The sequence below is a fragment of the Artemia sp. Qi Xiang Cuo genome, unplaced genomic scaffold (genome assembly GCF_049724085.1).
Source record: "Artemia sp. Qi Xiang Cuo unplaced genomic scaffold, ASM4972408v1 HiC_scaffold_22, whole genome shotgun sequence".
In the NCBI taxonomy this organism is placed as follows: Eukaryota; Metazoa; Arthropoda; class Branchiopoda; order Anostraca; family Artemiidae; genus Artemia; species Artemia sp. Qi Xiang Cuo.
This window is the reverse complement of record NW_028297431.1, coordinates 8,509,569-8,529,107: the sequence shown is the minus strand read 5'-3', so window position 1 is coordinate 8,529,107 and position 19,539 is coordinate 8,509,569. Positions and strand designations below refer to the sequence as shown.

At 35.5% G+C, this 19,539-nt stretch overlaps 1 long non-coding RNA gene across 1 annotated transcript; it reads left to right on the top strand.

Moving 5' to 3' along the window:
• Nucleotides 1-13,336: 13,336 nt before the first annotated feature.
• Nucleotides 13,337-17,893, top strand: LOC148939116 (uncharacterized). Its single transcript, XR_016143572.1, has 2 exons — nt 13,337-13,409; nt 17,631-17,893. It is a non-coding gene; the product is annotated as an uncharacterized LOC148939116 (long non-coding RNA).
• Nucleotides 17,894-19,539: the final 1,646 nt, after the last annotated feature.

Below are 19,539 nucleotides of genomic sequence, written 5' to 3'. Positions count from 1 at the left end.
ATAGTAAAAAAAGTGTTATTTTTTATAAATCGTATTTAAAATATATATAGCTTAGGCTCTATCTAGGACTGTCGTTACTTTTTACTAGTTTAAGCAGATTTAAATTTCAGCCTATAAGTTTTAAAATAGTGACGTTAATAATTTAAAAATATATTCAAATTTTTATTTTATTCATAGAGAGCGTTGGTTTTGGGGTAGGAGGGACTGGCCCCTCCATTAATATTCTGAATAAATATCTTACTGACCTAATAGTATAAATTGTGTTATTTTTTATGCATCTTATTTAAAATTAATATCAAATGTACCTAATAGTCAAAATTCTGTTATTTTTTATGCAACGTATTTAAAATATATATAGCATAGGCTCCATCTACGACTGTTGTTCTTTTTTAAGAGTTTAATCAGATTTAAATTTAATACTATAATTTTTAAAATAGTGACGTTAATAATTTAAAAATACATAAAATTTTTTTTATTTTATAATGTGTGAGATTTGGTTCTGGGGAGGGGGAACAGCGCCCCCATTAATACTCTGAATAAATATCAAACGGACCTAATAGTCAAAATTGTGTTTTTTATGCATCGTATTTAATATATTGATAGCTTAGGATCTATCTAGGACTGTCGTTTTTTTACGACTTTAAGCAGAGTTAAATTTAATAATATAATTTTTAAAATAGTTCCTTTTATAATTTAAAAATAAATAATAAATTTTTATACTCAGTCAGCTTTGTTTTTGGGGATGGGGAAGGGTCCCCCCAATAATATTCTTAATAAATATCAAACGGAGCTAATAGTCAAAGTTGTGTTTTTTTATTCATCGTATTGAAAATTAATATCAAATGGACCTCATAGTCAAAATTCTTTTATTTGTTTATTCATATTAATTAAAATAGATAGATCTGATTCTAAATATACGTAGATAGTTCTTTTTTTAAGATGATATGCATATTTTAATTTAAGCATCGAATATTTAAAATCTTTAAGTTATTAATTGAAAAATACACAAAATTTTATTTTTATTTTATACTAATTTAGACGTTGTGTTGGGGAGGGGGGAACGGCGCCCTCATTAACATTCTAAATAAATATCAAACAGACCAAATTGTGTTATTTTTTTATGCATCGTATTTAAAATATAGATAGCTTAGGCTCTATCCAGGACTGGCTTTTTTTTTACGAGTTTAAGCAGATTGGAATTTAAGCCTGTAAAATTTGAAATCGAAGTTGCTGATGGTTGAATTTATAGGAAGAACGTAGATATGAGTAATATCTTTTATAAGAGCTACTAAAAATCTGTATAGAGAGCTGCGATAGCAATACGCCCAAAAATAATACGTCCGATACCGATACACTGTGCAGCCCTTTCCTCAGGGGACTTGGAGGGTCATAATATCACCAACACCAAATATATTTGACTATAGCAATGTCTATTGTAATCGTCAACTCTATTAAGTATCAGATGTAGGCACCCCAGTCTTGAAGGACCCCGTGAGTCATTTATAAACATATAAATACATTTACGTTAAGAAATCTTCGCAAAAAAAATAGCAAATCCAGTAAACTCAATAATTAACTACATAAATGTTGTTATCTCCAACATTAATCTCCAATAATGTAAAAGCATCCCTCATTTTTTTCCTCTACTAATATCCTTGCAAATAAAAACTATTCTCTTTGAATTCAATTCTCTTACTAATTTCAAAACTGATTGAGAATCAAATATGAAAGTTGAATATAGATTCTAAAAAAGATCCACCGGTTTTTCCAACACAAATGTAACCTAAAAAAAAAACTTGTTTATCATGAATTAGAAATTCAGTTAATTGTGCCAGAAAAAACTTGAAGCAGAACAGATTATAACCAACCTGTTTGGTATGGGCACGTACGCAAAGTATATACCTTCAAGCAAATTCCATATGATATTTCAAATTACTATAGCTTCTATAGAAACGGTACCTCTATGCTAATGACCCTGGTAACCCCCAATTCGTTGAAAACCTAAACACATATCTATGCCTTCAGGCGTAAGTTTGCATTTAGGTTTTCAACCTTTATACGACTTACTACTAATATACGCTAAATATACAAATGGTGAAAATCATTTTTATAAGGGTATTATTGAGTTAAAAACTTGTTAAATCAAACCAGATACTCCGGCAAAGACTCCCGCTAAGTCGTCCTCAGTGCAAAAGAAACTAATATACACCTGTATTTCTATTTAGATTTAATAAAATTTTATTCATTTGGCTGATAGTCTCCGCTAACTCGTGCGGCGGAGACTGGGTTATAAGCCTGTCATACAGATACACCTTAAAATTTCAAATCATTTTTGAATGTGAATGAAACGGAAAGACGTACTCTAATGTTTCCTAGTGAAGAGTTGAAGACCGAGGGGATACCTTTTCCAAGGATCCCATACCTTTTCCATAGTAGATTTGCTTTATCTTATACTGGAAGTCTGCCATCTTGGTATCTGAAGACAATGCACTAACAGACCACATGGCTGTTTACATCATGAAAATATATTTGAAATATATGAAATATATGTTTACATCATGAAATATATTTGCATATATTTAAAACCTTATAAGTTGGGATTGAGCAAAGTTTTGAAGCTGAAAACAATTTTTTTTGTACTTCATTTAAACAGAAAATATATTTTGTAAGGTTCCGTTGCTATAACTCACAAATTTTTAAAGGTTATTCAGTTTTAGAAATCCCCCTTACCATTCATCCCATTCCCCCTTCATACTCTAAAATCTGGTTGATAATTTGAAATTTGAAAAGCCTTATTTTCCATGGGGGTATTTTTTTGGGGGGAGGGGGGATTTTCCGTGAGGGTATTTCCCGTGGGGGGGGGGGGTATTTTCTGTGGGGAGGTATTTTCCGGGGGATTTTCCGGCGGGTATTCGCCAAGAACCACAAATTTGATGGTATGAGTTTTATTAAAATCTTTTACTTTTAGGGGTTGTTTCCCCCTTTTACGAAACTCAGACAAATTTGTTAGACAGGCAATTTATCAACCAGATTTTAGAGTATTATTCCGGTGCAACACGTTGCAACGAAAAGAGCAGGTTGCTGACCACCTGCCCCCGCCCCCCCTCCCCCGCTATCAAATCTCCTTTCAACTAAGCTTTGCACCCTCGAAAGGAAATTTTTATATAAGTTCCAACATTTTTTATATATTTTAAATCACGGATGTAAAAAAGAAAAGCAATATTTTTCAACATTATAGGATTAAGCTATTTGAATATGTTTTATGTGGTTACCCAACTCAAAATGGTCAGGGGTTTCCAAAAACAAATAATCAAATCGAATATAGACTATTCGGTACTTGCGCATTATAAATAACCCACCGCTATAGACTGTACAAGGAAACCAGGCAAACGGATATTTAGTTGACAAATGGATCGCAAATACTGATTTCTTATTGCGTTTACAATATTTAAACTGTTGTTTTTTTTGGGTTTAGGGAGGGAAAAGGGTACCTGGGCTAGGTTATATATTTAATATAGCCTATGCTATGATGTACCCCCCACCCCCTAAGGTTCCAATAAATAAACCACTAAAGTATTTAATATATTATATTATAATAATATATGATTTTGTTTAATTAGAATTAAACAAAATTAACTTATTTAGTGTATATTGGTGGATTATTTATAATACACAAGTACCGAATAATATATAGTCAAATATTTACTTCTGCACCCGCTCTCCCCCTCCCTATTTACACTTTAATAACGTCTCGTAACTTCAAGAATGAAGATTGCTACACTAAACAATTTGGACAAAAACATTTGAATTTCTTTAAGAACAAATGGGGTTATATACCGTAAATTGCCAAATTTTCTGTTACAGCGTTGTGAAAATGAATTACTAAATAATAACCGTAAAAAACAAATTGGTTGGGGTTATAAAGCTCTAATGTATGTTTCATTAAATGGTGTATTCTCGGGAAGATTGAATATTTTTTTTTTGAAATAGTACTCGGCCAGATATCCTTCCATATGTTCTTCTCTTCTGCCATATCTGGGTATATTGTCTCGAACGTCACGCCAATGTCTTTCGATGTTTTGTGTGTGAGCACCTGTTGCAGGGTCAACAATATTTATGCTGTGCTTGACGCGTAAATGCTGATGGACCTGGCTAGCCAGGCAATCGTAGGCCCTCCAACAGTCGCTGATAATTGTTGTCCCTGGCAGGATTCGATTTTAGATAATTCGCAACAACGCGGCACTACTTCTATCCGGCACAGAAACCATGAATGAATTACCAGTTCCTCGCTCTATTCCACCAAATACCCATTTACCCTTGACAATCCGACCACTATTATATTTACGCTTTCCAAATTTGGCTTCATCTATATCAACAATGACTCCTTCTCCTCCCAAAGGAGCAAAGTTTGAATGACATGTACATACAAACCTCTCTGCAGAACTGGCTCCAATCCACAAAGATTTGTTTACAACAAGTAACATTGTTGATCATGAAATCCTCCCTTGGAGGCGGTATTTGAAGCCAAATCCTCAAAAAACGGAAATTTTCTAGCTCAGAAAGGTGTGAACGAGCCATCCATGTTTTGTCATAGATCGATTTTGAAAAATTACACTTTACCTGAGAATAGTCATGGCCACCTCGGATAGGTATAAGCCTAGACTTCTGGCAACGGAACGAATTTCTATATTTTACGCAAATCTGGCCACAAATATCGCAATTCCTGCTTCTCAATAACATGCCATGGTTATAATACAACTCAGACTGCCTCAACAGTAGAAAATTGAACGATACCATTACAGAAATTTATTTCACAAAAATTACAAGACATCTCAGTAATTGTCATTTACAGACTGAAGCTGTAACTCATAATATCTATTGCGGCTTTAATTAATTGTTTCATTGTTAAACGGCGGGAATAGTCGGAACAAAGATAACTGAATTAGGTTATAAATATATTGCAAAGATAGGTCAACTTAGTATGCGTTTTTCCTGCATTTGAAATAGTCGCTTCTTAACAGATGTAAATATCCTAGTCGATTCTGATGTTTTTAGCACTATCTATTAGTGCTTTAGAAATATTTTCAAAGCTTCTAAACTAGAATTTTGGAAAATTTTGAGTTTGGGGGGAAGGGGGATTTCAAAAACATCTTCCCATCATATAATTTGTCCTCTAAAGAAGATTGTGGTGTTTGTAGCGCTCTGTCTTAGCGCTTTAGGAATATTTTAAAAGCTCCTAAAGTAGAATTTTAGAAAATTTCGAGTTTGGGGGGAAGGGGGATTTTCCAAACCTCTTCCCGTGATATACCGTGTCCTCTGAAGTCGATTCTGATGTTTTAACACTATCTATTAGTGCTTTAGAAATATTTTAAAAGCTTTTAAACTAGAATTTTGGAAAATTTTGAGTTTGGGGGGAAGGGGGATTTAAAAAACATCTTCCCCTAATATAAATTGTCCTCTCAAGAGGATTCTGAGATTTGTAGTTCTTTATGTCTTAGCGCTTTAGAAATATTTTAAAAGCTCCTAAAGTAGAATTTTAGAAAATTTCGAGTTTGGGGGAAGGGGGATTTTCCAAACCTCTTCCCGTGATATACTGTGTCCTCTGAAGTCGATTCTGATGTTTTTAACACTCTATCTATTAGTGTTTTAGAAATATTTTAAAAGCTTCTAAACTAGAATTTTGGAAAATTTTGAGTTTGGGGCGAAGGGGTTCTCAAAAACATCTTACCATAACATTATTTGTCCTCTAAAGATGATTCTGATGTTTTTAGCGCTCTATGTCTTAGCGCTTTAGAAATATTTAAAAAGCTCCTAAAGTAGAATTTTAGAAAATTTTTAGTTTGGGGTAAGGGGGATTTTAAAAGCCTCTTCCCGTGATATAACGTGTCCTCAGAAGTCGATTCTGATGTTTTTAACGCTCTGTCTATTAGTTCCTTAGAAATATTTTAAAAGCTTCTAAAGTAGAATTTTGGAAAATTTTGAGTTTGGGGGGACGGGGGATTTCAAAAACATCTTCCCATGATATAATTTGTCCTCTCAAGATGATTGTGATTTTTGTAACGCTCTATGTCTTAGCGCTTTAGAAATATTTAAAAAAGCTTCTAAAGTAGAATTTTGGAAAATTTTGAGTTTGGGGGGAGGGGATTTTAAATTGCTCTTCCCGTGATATAACGTGTCCTCTGAAGTCGATTCTAATGTTTTTAGCGCTCTATGTCTTAGTGCTTTAGAAATATTTAAAAAGCTCCTAAAGTAGAATTTTAGAAAATTTTGGGGGGGGGAGTTTGGGGGGAAGGGGGATTTCAAAAACATCTTCCCATAACATAATTTGTCCTTTGAAGTCGATTCTGATATTTTTAGCGCTCTATCTATTAGTGCTTTTGAAATATTTAAAAAGCTTCTAAAGTAGAATTTTGGAAAATTTTGAGTTTGGGGGGAAGGGGGATTTCAAAAACATCTTCCCTTAACAATATTTGTCCTCTGAAGTTGATTCTGATGTTTTTAGCACTCTATCTATTAGTGCTTTAGAAATATTTTAAAAGCTTCTAAAGTAGAATTTTGGAAAATTTTGAGGTTGGGGGGAAGGAGGATTTAAAAAACCTCTTCCCGTAATATAACGTTTCATCTGAAGTCAATTCTGATGTTGTAGCACTATGTTTTATCGCTTTAGAAATATTTAAAAAGATAATAAAGTAGAATTTTTGAAAATTTTGAGTTGGGGGGACGGGGGATTACAAAAACTTATTACCATAAAAAAATTTATAGTCTAAAGTAGATTCTGATGTTTGTAGCGCTCTATGTCTTAGAGCTTTAGAAATATTTAAAAAAACTTTGAAATTAAAATTTTGGAAATTTTTGTGTTTGGGGGAAGGGGGATTTCAAAAACATCTTCCCATAACATAGTTTGTCTTCTGAAGTCGATTCCGATATTTGTAGCGCTCTATCTATTAGTGCTTTGGAAATATTTAAAAAGCTTCTAAAGTAGAATTTTGGAAAATTTTGAGTTTGGGGGGAAGGGGGATTTAAAAATCCTCTTCCAGTTATATTAAGTGTCCTCTGAAGTTAATTCTGATGTTTTAAGGTCTATATGTCTGATTGATTTAGAAATATTTTAACAGCTTCTAAAGTAGAATTTTGGAAAATTTTGAGTTTGGGGGGAAGGAGGATTTAAAAAACCTCTTCCCGTGATATAACGTGTCCTCTGAAGTCGATTCTGATGTTTTTAGCACTCTATGTTTTAGCACTTTAGAAATATTTAAAAAGCTCCTAAAGTAGACTTTTAAAAAAAATTGAGTTTGGGGGGAAGGGGGATTTTAAAGCCCTCCTGTGATATAAATTGTCCTCTGAAGTTGATTCTGATGTTTTTAACACTATCTATTAGTGCTTTAGAAATATTTTGAAAGCTTCTAAAGTGGAATTTTTGAAAATTTTGAGTTTGGGGGGCAGGGGGATTTCAAAAACATCTTCCCGTGATATAATGTGTCCTGAAGTTGATTCTGATGTTTTTAGCACTATCTTTTAGTATTTTAGAAATATTTTAAAAGCTTCTAAAGAAGAATTTTAGAAATTTTTAAGTTTGGATGGAAGGGGAATTTCAAAAACATCTTCCCATGACATAATTTGTCCTCTAAAAAGGATTGGGTTATTTTTACTGGTCTCTCTTGTCAAATCCTTTTCCTAATTAATACAGTTTAAATGGTCTTATCAACAGAGTTGTTTGGCATGTGCCTGCTACCCTTAAGGGTAAGGGTTTCTGATAAGACAAGTGACACATCACAACAAACCTGGTTTCATATACCATAAAGAAAGTCGGCATGGGTTTAAAAATAAATGGCTTAGGATTTAAATATGATTTTGGAATATATTTTAATGAACATGGTTAAAAGCAGAAGTTGTGTAAGGTAAGCAGTGATTTATATTTATGATAGTAATATAGGATGAAATATGAGTTAAAAACAACTAGTCATGTGCAGTAATTTACCATGATATAGAGGTGGGGGATGAGTGGAGGTAGGTACTTCAAAGTACCTTCCCGGGACAAACTTTAGCATGTACATCCATCCCTGAAAGTTTCATTTTCCTAACCCAACCCCTTTCCAAGATAGCCAAAAGTAACTAAAGTAGAATTTTACCAAATTTTGATTCACAAACCCCTGAATCACAAAGGCCGTTTAATTAGAATAGATAGCTCTTTTGAAAGCACTAAAAAAAACTGTAGCGTAAAGAGCGAGGTATTGACTTGGGGGAGAACCCCCTCACATACGTTATAATTTATGTTCGTTTTAAGTTCTAATATTCCTTCTAACATTTCAGTTGAAAAAACTTGTTTTTTTTTAATTTAATTTCTGATCGTTTTTTAAATAATGCTTGGAAATCTGGCGCCCCCTTCATAGAAATGTCCCTTACCCCAAAGAAACATCCGCCAAGGAAATATTCTCCAGAGTACCCTGTCCTCTCGCCCCCCCTCCAGAAAAAATCCGTCCGGACAATGGTTGTATACTTCCCAATAACCAATAAATAATGCTGGCAAGTCCGGCGCCCCCTTCATGGCAATTTCCCTTCCCCCATGAACAGATCCTCCAACATAACCACCGTCCCACCCTTCCCGCCCCCAACCAGAAAAAAATTTCCAGAAAACTTCTGTATACTTCCCAATAACCAATTCTATATGTTAACATTGGGTAAAGTTCATAACTTTTAGCCCTCCCTCTGGGAACTTCGGGGGATTAAGTCATCCTAAAAGACATTTATCATATTTATCAATTTTGATCCGGTGACTGGGAAAAAAATAAGCGTGGGAGGGGGCCTAGTTGCCCTTCATATTTTTTGGTCACTTGAAAAGGGCACTAGAACTTTTAATTTCCGTTCCAATGAGCCGTCCCACGATATTCTAGGACAACTGGGTCGATACAATCACCCCTGGGAAAAAAAAACAAACAAACAAATAAACACGCATCCGTGATCTTTCTTCTGGCAAAAAATGCGAAATTCCACATTTTTGTAGATAGGAGCTTGAAACCTCTACAGTAGGGTTCTCTGATACGCGGAATATGAAGGTGTGATTTTCATTAAGGTTCTAAAACTTTTAGGGAGTCTTTCCCCCTTTTTTTGAAAATCAGCCAAATTTTCTCAGGCACGTAACTTTTGATGGGTAGCACTAAACTTGATGAAAGTTATATATTTGAAATCAGCATTGAAATTTCATTCTTTAGATATATCTATTGGTATCAAAAACCCGTTTCCTAGAGTTTTGGTTACCATTGAGCCGGGTCGCTCCTTACTTACAGTTCGTTACCACGAACTGTTTGATAGTAGGTGCAGTTCAATGCAAGTGTTCGCATACATTTGCTCTGAAAGAGGTTGTGTAGAACCAGAGTGATGGAAATCTGTTCATGATGAGAGCGAACAGTAGTGAACAATTGCAGCATTTCCTGGGTCCATTGTTCAATAGATTCAGCCAGATCGTCAATAATCAGCCAAGACTTTGGTTCAATAATGTTGAAAACATCAATTCCCTGTATGAATTGTATCTGCACCAATCCCGCCGTACCAATTGCTTTTATTTTATTGTATGACTCCTGCCAAATACTGTAACAATAGTAGATTTTTTGACTTTTCCACAAACATTTTATCACAATTTTTAATTATTTTAGTTAAGAGTGTTGTTTTGCCTGATATTGACGGGCCACACAGAAACGATCTGAATGGTGTTTTAAATTGATACATGTTCCCTTCAACAGTTCACCTGGACAACTAACTGTAGACTATAGTTGTCTAATGACTATATAATTTCCATATTACTACTAGTCCTTTCAATAATAATAATGATAAAAAAATCAATAAAGAATAATATTTCTTGTATTATAAACAGCACTTTACATAAAACAAAGAAAATTACACTTTTTGATTTATAATAAAAAACATTTATTTAAAAAAATGCACTAGAAAAATCACTCTAATAAATATACTTCATTTATAAATACAACATTTAATGAAAAATACACTTAAAACAATATCACTTTTTTTTAATGCAACATGTATATTTACAAAAGTACAAAAAAATCTGCTCTAAGTAAAAAAAAGATAACTTTGGTAGTGGCGGTGCACCCCCGCTGGTGGCTGCCCCCTTCCGGGCCACGAGCCCCCCCTGAGAGACCCCCCCCCCCCAAGGTTTTGGGAAATTTATTGGACTTTACTCAAACCGAGACTTTCCCTATGGCTAACAGTTTCTTGGTGATTTTTTTTCCTTTTTTTAGACACATGAAACCTGAAGTATTGGCTACAAACTGATGAATACTCCGATTTATAATGATGTTACTTGCTCTTCTGGTGCAAAGCCAAAGAGAAAAAAGTATAAACGTTTATCAGAGATAGATATATCAAAAATAATAAGCCCGCTCGTCATCCCAAATTATCCTGAAACACCAGAGCCAATAAAAGCAACAATTGTTGTACCACCTCCAAATTTTGATAGCTCATCAGATTCATCTGCATATCAAGGTGGACCATTGGAATTGGTTTGGGATACGAGTGGTTCTTCAGTCTGTGAAAGTAGACTATTGGAAGAGGAGAATGGTACAGATGCATCATCTTCGAGTAGAGGTAAAGAATTGTCTAGCATTATAAATGAAGTTCTGAATGTAGTTTATAGCACTGAATAAGTCTACAGAAAAAGTAAGATTTACTATTCCAAACTTCCTCCAGGGAAAGATCCTCCCTTGTACACCCCAACCCATCCAACTCCCCCACCTGCCAGAACCCCCTCCATGAAAACGTTATGCTTCCCAATAACCAATACTGTATGTAAAAATTGGTCAAAATTGCAGCCCGTCCCCCAGAGACTGTTGGGGATTAAGCCATCCCCAAAGACATAGTTACTATATTTTTCTACCATGCTGATCAAATTTATTATCTCAAAATTTTGATCGGGTGACAAAATTTGAATGAACGCGGCGTAACTTACGAATTAACTTGCGTAACGAAATTATGCAACGTATAAAGTTTTTACGCTCTTTACGCTAAAGTTTTTATTGTTTAAAAAAAGTTGTGAGAAAGTCAAACTTTAGCGTAAAGAGCGAGGCGTTGAGGAGGGCACAGCCTCTTTCATATACTGAATAATTTCTGTTCGTTTTAAGATTTAATGTCGCTCCTTACTTTCAGCTTAAAAAACTTTTTTTTTATTTAAAGGCTGCGAAAGCGGGGAGTTTGGGGGGCGGCAGCCCCCAACTGTGCCTCCTAATCCCTGTACGTTTTAAGGTTCGACCTTGTAACTCAGACTCTTTAACTCTTTAGAAAACGTAGTTTTTTTCAAATAATTTCTGCACGTTTTTGTACAGTTTATTACTTATTATTGCTCCTTGTAACTCAGCCTCTTTAACTCTTTAGAAAACGTAATTTTTTTAAAATAATTTAAAAAATAAACTGGGTTTCTTTTTAAAGTTTGAATTCAGTATTAAAAATATTGCTCTGATTGTGAATCGAACCCGGGTTGTCCGCCTGAAAGTCTGGAGTTTAACCGCTAGACTATAAAGACACAATAGTAATTGTTTTTTAGTATATGGAAGCTATTTTCGACGCAAGCAAATTCCCAAAAAACTTGATATTTGGTTTTTGGAAAACAGGGAAGGAGTGATCAGATTGAGCTGAAATTTCGAGGATAAGCTCCCAGGCCCCAGGAAAGATTATCCTCCAAATTTCAGCCCGATCAGACAACGTTAAAGGGGGGTTGTGGTCGGAAAAATTAACTTGGGCTAATATAGGAAAACAAGGTTTTCCGTAAATATAAATTCGGGGGATAATTTTTTCGGTCTGAAAATATCAAAAGGCCCTAACAGGTCGAATTCTGCTTCGAATGAGTCCTCATTCAACCGGATCCGTTGCCAACTGTGGCCTGTAGGCGTGGCTAAGAAAAAAAAGAAATGAATTTTAAGTGGCTAGCCTATATTTGGTTTTTGAAAACAGGGAAGGAGTGATCGGATTGAGCTGAAATTTCGAGGATAAGCTCCCGGGCCCTAGGAAAGCTTAACTTCTAAATTTCAGCCCAATCGGACAACGTAAAGGGGGGCTGTGGTGGGAGGGTCCAAACTTCCGGCCCAGTTTACCCCATGAAGATAAAGTCGGAGGAGGATGAAATTATGCAAGTTTCTTAGTTTGAGCTTGGGCTACAAAATGCGATTACCGCCGTCTCTCTGCGACCTCTAGGACCTGAAATCGCTTAACATTGTGGTGGGTCGCCGCTTTATAGAGGCACAAGTGTGCCTCCTTGATGTCCCTTCCCCCATGAAAACTTCCTCCATGGACAGATCCTCCCACGTAACACCCGATCCACCCCCACCCCCGACCTACCAAAAAAAACCACCTGCAAACAGCAGTATACATCCCCATAAACCATACTAAAATTAAACAATGGGCACAGGTCATAACTTGCAGACCATCCCCCGGGGCCGGTGGGGGATAAAATCATCCTCAAAGACATAGTTATTGTATTTTTCAACCATGAAGAACAAAATGGCTATCTCAAAATTTTGATGGATGACTTTGGGAAAAAATGAGCTTGGGAGGGGGCCTAGTTGCCCTCCATTTTTATGGTCACTTAAAAAGAGTACAAGAACCTTTAATTTCCATTCTAATGAGCCCTCCCGTGATACTCTAGGAACACTTGGTCGATACAATCACCCCTGAAAAAAAAAACAAATAAACAGGCATCCGTGATTTTTCTTCTGGCAAAAAAACACAAAATTCCCCATTTTTAGATAGGAGCTTGAAACTTCTATAGTAGGTTTCTCTGATACGCTGAAACTGATGGTGTGATTTTCAATTAAGTTCTATGAATTTGTTTCCGCCTTTTTTCCGAAAAAAGGCAAATTTCCTTAGGCGCGTAACTTTTGATCGGTAAGACTAAACGTGATGAAACTTATATATTTGAAATCAGCATAAATATATAATTCTTTTGATCTATCTATTGGTATCAAAATTCTATTTTTTTAGAGTTTCGGTTACTATTGAGCCGTTTACTGAGTCGGTTACTTAAAGTTCGTTACCACGAACTGTTTGATTATTTCAGTTAACATGGGCTAGAGGTCGTTCTTTACTATAAACTAGACTACAGCTACAGCTGCAACCATGATGTTATGACCACTCTACACAGCCATTCACACCTTTCAGCTATGTAATTCTCTTTATGATGATCGTCTTTTGCTAGGTTGCAAGCTACCGCTGCAATCCGGATACTCCCTCTATTGTCAGACAAGGTTTAGGAAGAGCAGAACTTTTGAAATGTTGACCCGTGTTTCCTTAGCATTAACATTTCCAAATTGATCACTGTTTTTATTTCAGGTCTACCGGCCAAAATCAACGACGTTGAAATGGCCCTTTCTAGGGAAGATTCTTCCATCTTTATTCATGTACCGGAAGTAAGTTTTCTAGGTTTTTACATACAGTTGAAGCTCTCTGCTTCTTTCTGTCTTTCTCTTCCCACTCTCTCTCTCTCTCTCTCTCTCTCTCTCTCTCTCTCTCTCTCTCTCTCTCTCTCTCTCTCTCTCTCTCTCTCTCTCTTTCATGTCTCTGCGCTCCTTTCATTACAGTCCTCATTTTTCTGCAATTTAGTGGTACTACTGAGGGATAGATTAATATTATTTCATCTGTTAACCCTTAGCAAATACCACAGAGATTGCCAGCAAACACCGTTTTTTAGTATTTATATTATACCAATGAAGATTTTACCTCGCAGAGTAGTAAAACCATAATTTTGAAAACATTTTTTGGAGAAGATTTTTACGAGTTGAAACGATTTTTTTTCGAAAAGGGTTTTCAAAGCTCTATGAGAGGCCCATTTGTGTTTTCTATTAAAAACTCATTGCTGCGCCAAGCCGCCTGAGATCCACAGAGCTGTGCTTGCTCCATCTCCACCGGGTCGAGTTCACCCTAATCAGTTTAAAATTTCACTCTTTATTCCCTCCCTCGAAATTTAAATTTCCTTTCTCATGGCCTCCCATGGTCACCCCACTCGAGGACATCTTGATTTTCGTCTGGTTCTAGATGAAGGGCTAAAAAGGACAATTTGTGATTCTACTATCTATAGTAGATCACATCAACAGTATTAGCTATTGATTGCTAGGGAAAATTTGAGTCAATTACTCAGCACCTATCAAAAGTTTGATCAATATTAATCAATTTCAAAATCAATATAAAAAAGACTAAGTCACTAAGACTAGGTATAAACGAAGTCGTAGAGTTGAGGTTGGTACGAAGACGATCTATCGTGTGAACGGCTGAAATTTGATAAGTTTTATTAATAGGAAATTGGGTGGATTCAGTGAATGTTGTAAAAGTTTAAGAGACAAGGGCCAGTTTTTTTTTACAGTAGAAAAAGGTTCGGTAGAATAGGAAGATAATTCTGCGAATCAATATTATAATAGTAGAAGCCACAGTAATTACAGTGGTCAAGTATGGATCTGAAGCTTGGGCGCTCAGAAAAAAAGGAGAAAGATTTGCTGGATGTTTTCAGAGAGATTGCCTATGGATTGCTTTGGATACCCGACTGCTTGACCGCAACTCAAGCTGTAAGCTGTTCGAAAAATGAGGGTCCATCCCTCGTCCTAAGGCTATAATGAGAGAAAGGTTGAGATGGCTAGAATATATTCTGCTGATGAAGGATGATTGATTACTAAAGGTCGTCTATGTCGGAAAACCCTGTAGGGCCAAACGAAAATCAGGTTGCCCCTAGATGGGGTGGGAGGATGTTTGAAGGAGAGGTTTAAGGGACACAGGGAATTCTTGGGAGGGCATTTAGCTAATTAATAGCTAACAGCGAAAGAAAAACAATGGCATTAAATAAAGTAAAGATGAAGAGTTTTTTTGCTCATACTAAAGCGGAAGGACGGTGTGATTAGGCCAAACTTTTTATTTGGTACACACCAATGAGGGTGTGATTCCGGGCCGTATTCAGGGTTTTTGTTTAGGGGAGGGGGTCCCCAATTAAATTTTTTTTTGGGGGGGGGGATTACTAAAAGAATGAAGCAGAAGGAGTTTATCTCCCGTGGACTTTGTCTACCGGACACAAATAATTCTTTTTTACGTGCTTCGTTACGACCAATATCCCTTCCTCTCCTCTGGATATGGTTCTGTGGGAAACTGATTTAAGTGAAGACGATCAAGTGTGTCTTTGTGAATAAAAACAGAGGTCGTCTTTTTTTTTCCAGAAATTGATAATGTTAATTATAGAAAAACCTAAATATGGATTATGAGTGGTTTTATTTTCTATCTCTTTGTTTGTGCTTGTTTTACATTGTACTGGAGATAAAGTAACCATTCCTAACAGGGACACCCAAGAGCGGATCCAGGATTTTTGTTAGGGGGGGTTACTAATTTTCAACTCATCGACTAATTTTACTAATTTTTACCAAAGTTTTACTAATTTTCGACTCAAATTTCGGGGGGGGGGTCAAACCGGGGAACCCCCCCAGGATACGGCCTTGGGTATATTGATACTTTCTTTTAGAATCATTAATGTTTACCTTTACACTGCTTCATGGTTAAAAGATCCTGGAATGCCAAAAATCCTAGTAACATCAAGACTAGGCCTAGTCTAGCCAAGCTCTTTTCAAGAAACATTCCTTAAAAATATTTTTCCAAGAAAAGAGCTTTGCTGAACTAGGTTCCGATTTCTGTTTTACCAGAACATACAAGAAAACAACACTTTCTAAGGCTATATGCTGATTTATTTATTTTTTGGTCATTTTCTGCTGTTTAACAGCACACGTTCTTTATTTTTGAAATTGGCCACGAACTTTTGTATTGGAATACATTATGTAAACAGGCGATCTTTCTCCTTAAAAAATGAATTATCGGTTTTTCACACTAATTTAAGACGTATATGGCTGTGTAAGTTTGCACTTGACCAATTTAATGAATTAGTTTTCATTTTAGGTGTCCTTGGTACTTTAAGAGCAAAGCTCGAAAGAAACTCTCTTCCTACTCTCTGAAACGTGTGGACCAGACCCAAATAAATTCAGATCTAGAATTAAAATCTAAATTATAATTAATTAAAGTTGAGCTAGATTTAGCTGTTCTATTTCATCTGAATAATACTGTAACTGGTGTTTGTAATTTTTAATCCCTAATCTTACATACCTGCTAAGATTAATTCCAAGTAGTACGTGACTGGTTGCAATGTTGTTACAATGTCTATTCAGTGAGAATAAAGGTAAAAAAATAAACGTTGTACAAACGTCGCAGTTAGGTCTGAAGGTCATATCTGACATTTCCACACGTCCGAGTTAGTGGTAGAAAACCGTTTTCAAGGCCGTTCTCAAAGGGAGGATTAGCAGAATAATGTAGATCAGGCGGATCAGTGTTTGATTAGATGTACATTGCCCTGCTGATTAACTCTCAGCACATGGTTTTTGGCAATTATTTCAGAAGTTTTAATGTCAGATACGTTCTTTAGGCTTAATAGAGGCGAAATTATTATAATATTTGACAATATTGTACATTGCAACAGGACCAGACGTTTCCGCTTAACCCAGCAGACGAATGAAGCTTCTGAATGAGGGTCTTTCATGATGGCCGGTCTTGTGCCAATTTTTCCGCGAACTTCAGCCAGCGCTTGTCTCATTTGTGGTCAAATATGCGGAAACCTCCAGTAGGTTCCAGATCTTGATTATCGTCTTCCTTTTCTTCTACGCAATGTTGATAAGGTTTCAACAAGAAATATCAAATATTAATGAGGCGTTCGTTGGAGCGCCGCAGAACGTGTCCAAGCCAGACGATCTTAATGACGCTTGAAATTTTTGATGTTGAAACAACGTCATCGGAAATCGTTGTTCAAAGTCCTGACATAATAGCATAAAATTGAATGTAGGCAACGGTGAACAGAAACCTCTAGATCACGTCATTGAGCTGCTTTGATAGGCCACGATTCAACCACATAGAATAAGACAACCTTCACTGTTGACTTATATATGCTTATCTTCACTCGCAAGCTAATCGCTCGACAGAGCCAGAGGTGTTTGCGGAGCTGAGCAAAAACTGCTTGAACCCTAACATTGTATACAAACGTCTAAAAGAAGAAGAAATTTCTACAGTAATAAAAGAAAATCCTGCACTGCACCCCTTTGAGGAAGAAAGCCCGAGAATTCGAGGTGTTATGGGTGTTTAATTTCTATCAAATACATTTAAATCGGTAAATATCTCGCTAATTAGTTTCTCATGTTTTTTATTACATACAGAATGTATGTATTATATGGGTATGGTCTTAACAGTAATGTCGAATTTGTTTTGTTTTGTTGTACAGTTTGTGGTGCCGAATAGGATCTATGATTTGTCTTGGTTGTTTCATAATTTATTTAGTCCTGTGTTGTTTTTTAATCTATTTTTGCCACCCCCTCGAACAATTTTTTCTTCTTCTCGGGGTGGCTTTTAATACTGATACTGTTTTTTTTGGTTTAATAAATATATCTCTTTCTAAAAAAAAAAAATGCCCAACTTAAAACTCGTCTTTAATTTCATGTTGCCCCAGGTCGTTGCAACTATTGCTTGGCGAGATCAGTGGGTTATTTTTGTTGGAATAAACCCTACAGGGAGGTATTTTGATGTGCTAATGGCTCCTAATTTACTATGAGTCTTCATTATAGGGCAACTCCATTGATGAAGATGCTTCTTTAGTCGTCGAGCCAAGAAAATCGAAGCGCCGACCTGCTAAAGCTCCCATTGAGGCTAGCCCTCCTAAGCCGAAATCATCAAACAAAGTGAGTCTTTGTTTTTCTCCAAACTACCATGTTTTTATTTAAAAAAAATAGCATCGGAAAAAGTTTAGAAACGGCTAAAAATTTTAATTAAGGGGTAAATTTTCCGATTAACTCACTAATGATAGCTAAGAGATAGACATATCTTTAGAATAAAAATTTCATTCTGAACCCAAGCATAACATTTATATGCGTCGGAAATGAACTCTAACCTCTCTGCCCTAATGTGCAATATACCGTCAGTTGTATATATGCATTGAATTCTCCTGTCACTCTTTTCTTCAAACTGATTCAACTGTTTGTCAAAATAATGGAGAATTTATTGCATATATACAACTCAGGGTACATATTTGTAAAGGAGTGGGGGATTAAAGTTCATTTTTAACACAAATGAATTTTATATTTGGATTCAGTATAAAATTATGATTCTAAAGTTGTGTCTATCTCTTAGTTATCTCATCAGTTAGATAATGGGAAAATTTATCAGTTAAGGTTTACGCTCTCCGTGTAAGTTTTTGGTATGTTATTTTCTGTATTGCTGTGTTTTTGTTTTTTTTTTTAGCGCGAGAAAAGTAATTGCAGTCGTTTGATAATTGAGATCGAATTTTAACCATCTACCGAATTACATTTCGAAATGAGCTTCACATCTTTTTAAATTAAAAAAGGCGTCGAAAATTGACTGAAAATCGTTGAAAAAAGGAGTTTTTTTCTATTTGTAAGCATGTTTTTATCAGTTCCAAAGTAAAACTTTTAGTAATATCTTAGTTATGGCTCGGTGAATGAACAGATTTGAATTAAAAATTTTTATGATGTAAGTACAAGGCCGTATCCAGGGGGGGGGGGGGGAGGTTTTTTGACCCCCCCCTCTCCCCGAAATATTTTTTCGTAAAAAAAATCCTGGATACGAGTTTGTGTAAGTATCTTGTAATTTCGGTGCAAGTTACAGCTGTAGACTTGTGGCCAAATGTTGCGTGAGAGGGAAATTTAAAAAAAGAGGGAAATTAAAAAAAAAACTATACCAGCACTAATCAAAGTTCAAAAATTTCGGTGTCATATCGGTGCTTTTTCAGCAATTTCTCTATAATGCTCAAAGTATTTTCAATCAAAAAAACCATAGGGACCAGATTTAAAAAAAATTAATTTGGTAGATTAATTTGGTATTTTATATTTAATTTAATATATCTAATTCGGTAGATTAATTTGACTTAATTCGGTATTTAATCGGATTATAAAGCATCAATCCAGTTCACATTTAAAAATCCACAATCCCCACTCCAACCCATTTTGAAACGTTGAATTTTACCTTAACAGGAATTTATGACGTCAAAGGCATTTTATGACGTCAATTTATGAAGTTAATTTGGCATTTTATCGGATTATAAAGAATCATTCCAGTTCACATTTAAAATTCAGAATTCTTGCTCCACCACATTTTGAAACGCTGAATTTTACCTGAACAGGAATTTATGACGTCAAAGGCATTTGATGACTTCAATTTATGACGTTAATTTTGCATTTAATCTGATTATAAATTATCATTCCAGTTCACATTTAAAAATTCACGATCCCCGCTCCACCCCATTTTTAAATGTTGAATTTTACCTGAACAGGAATTTGACGTCAAAGGCTAATGCAATATGACATTTCAGATCTAATGCCTTCTGGGACGTTCAAATTAATTCACAGTTTAGTTTAGAATTAGAGCAAACTCTGCATTTTAATTCAGAAAATTAAGTAGATTTCAAGGAACGTCCCCGCACCCAGCAGAATTAATTTCGTACAAATTATATTGAAAGGC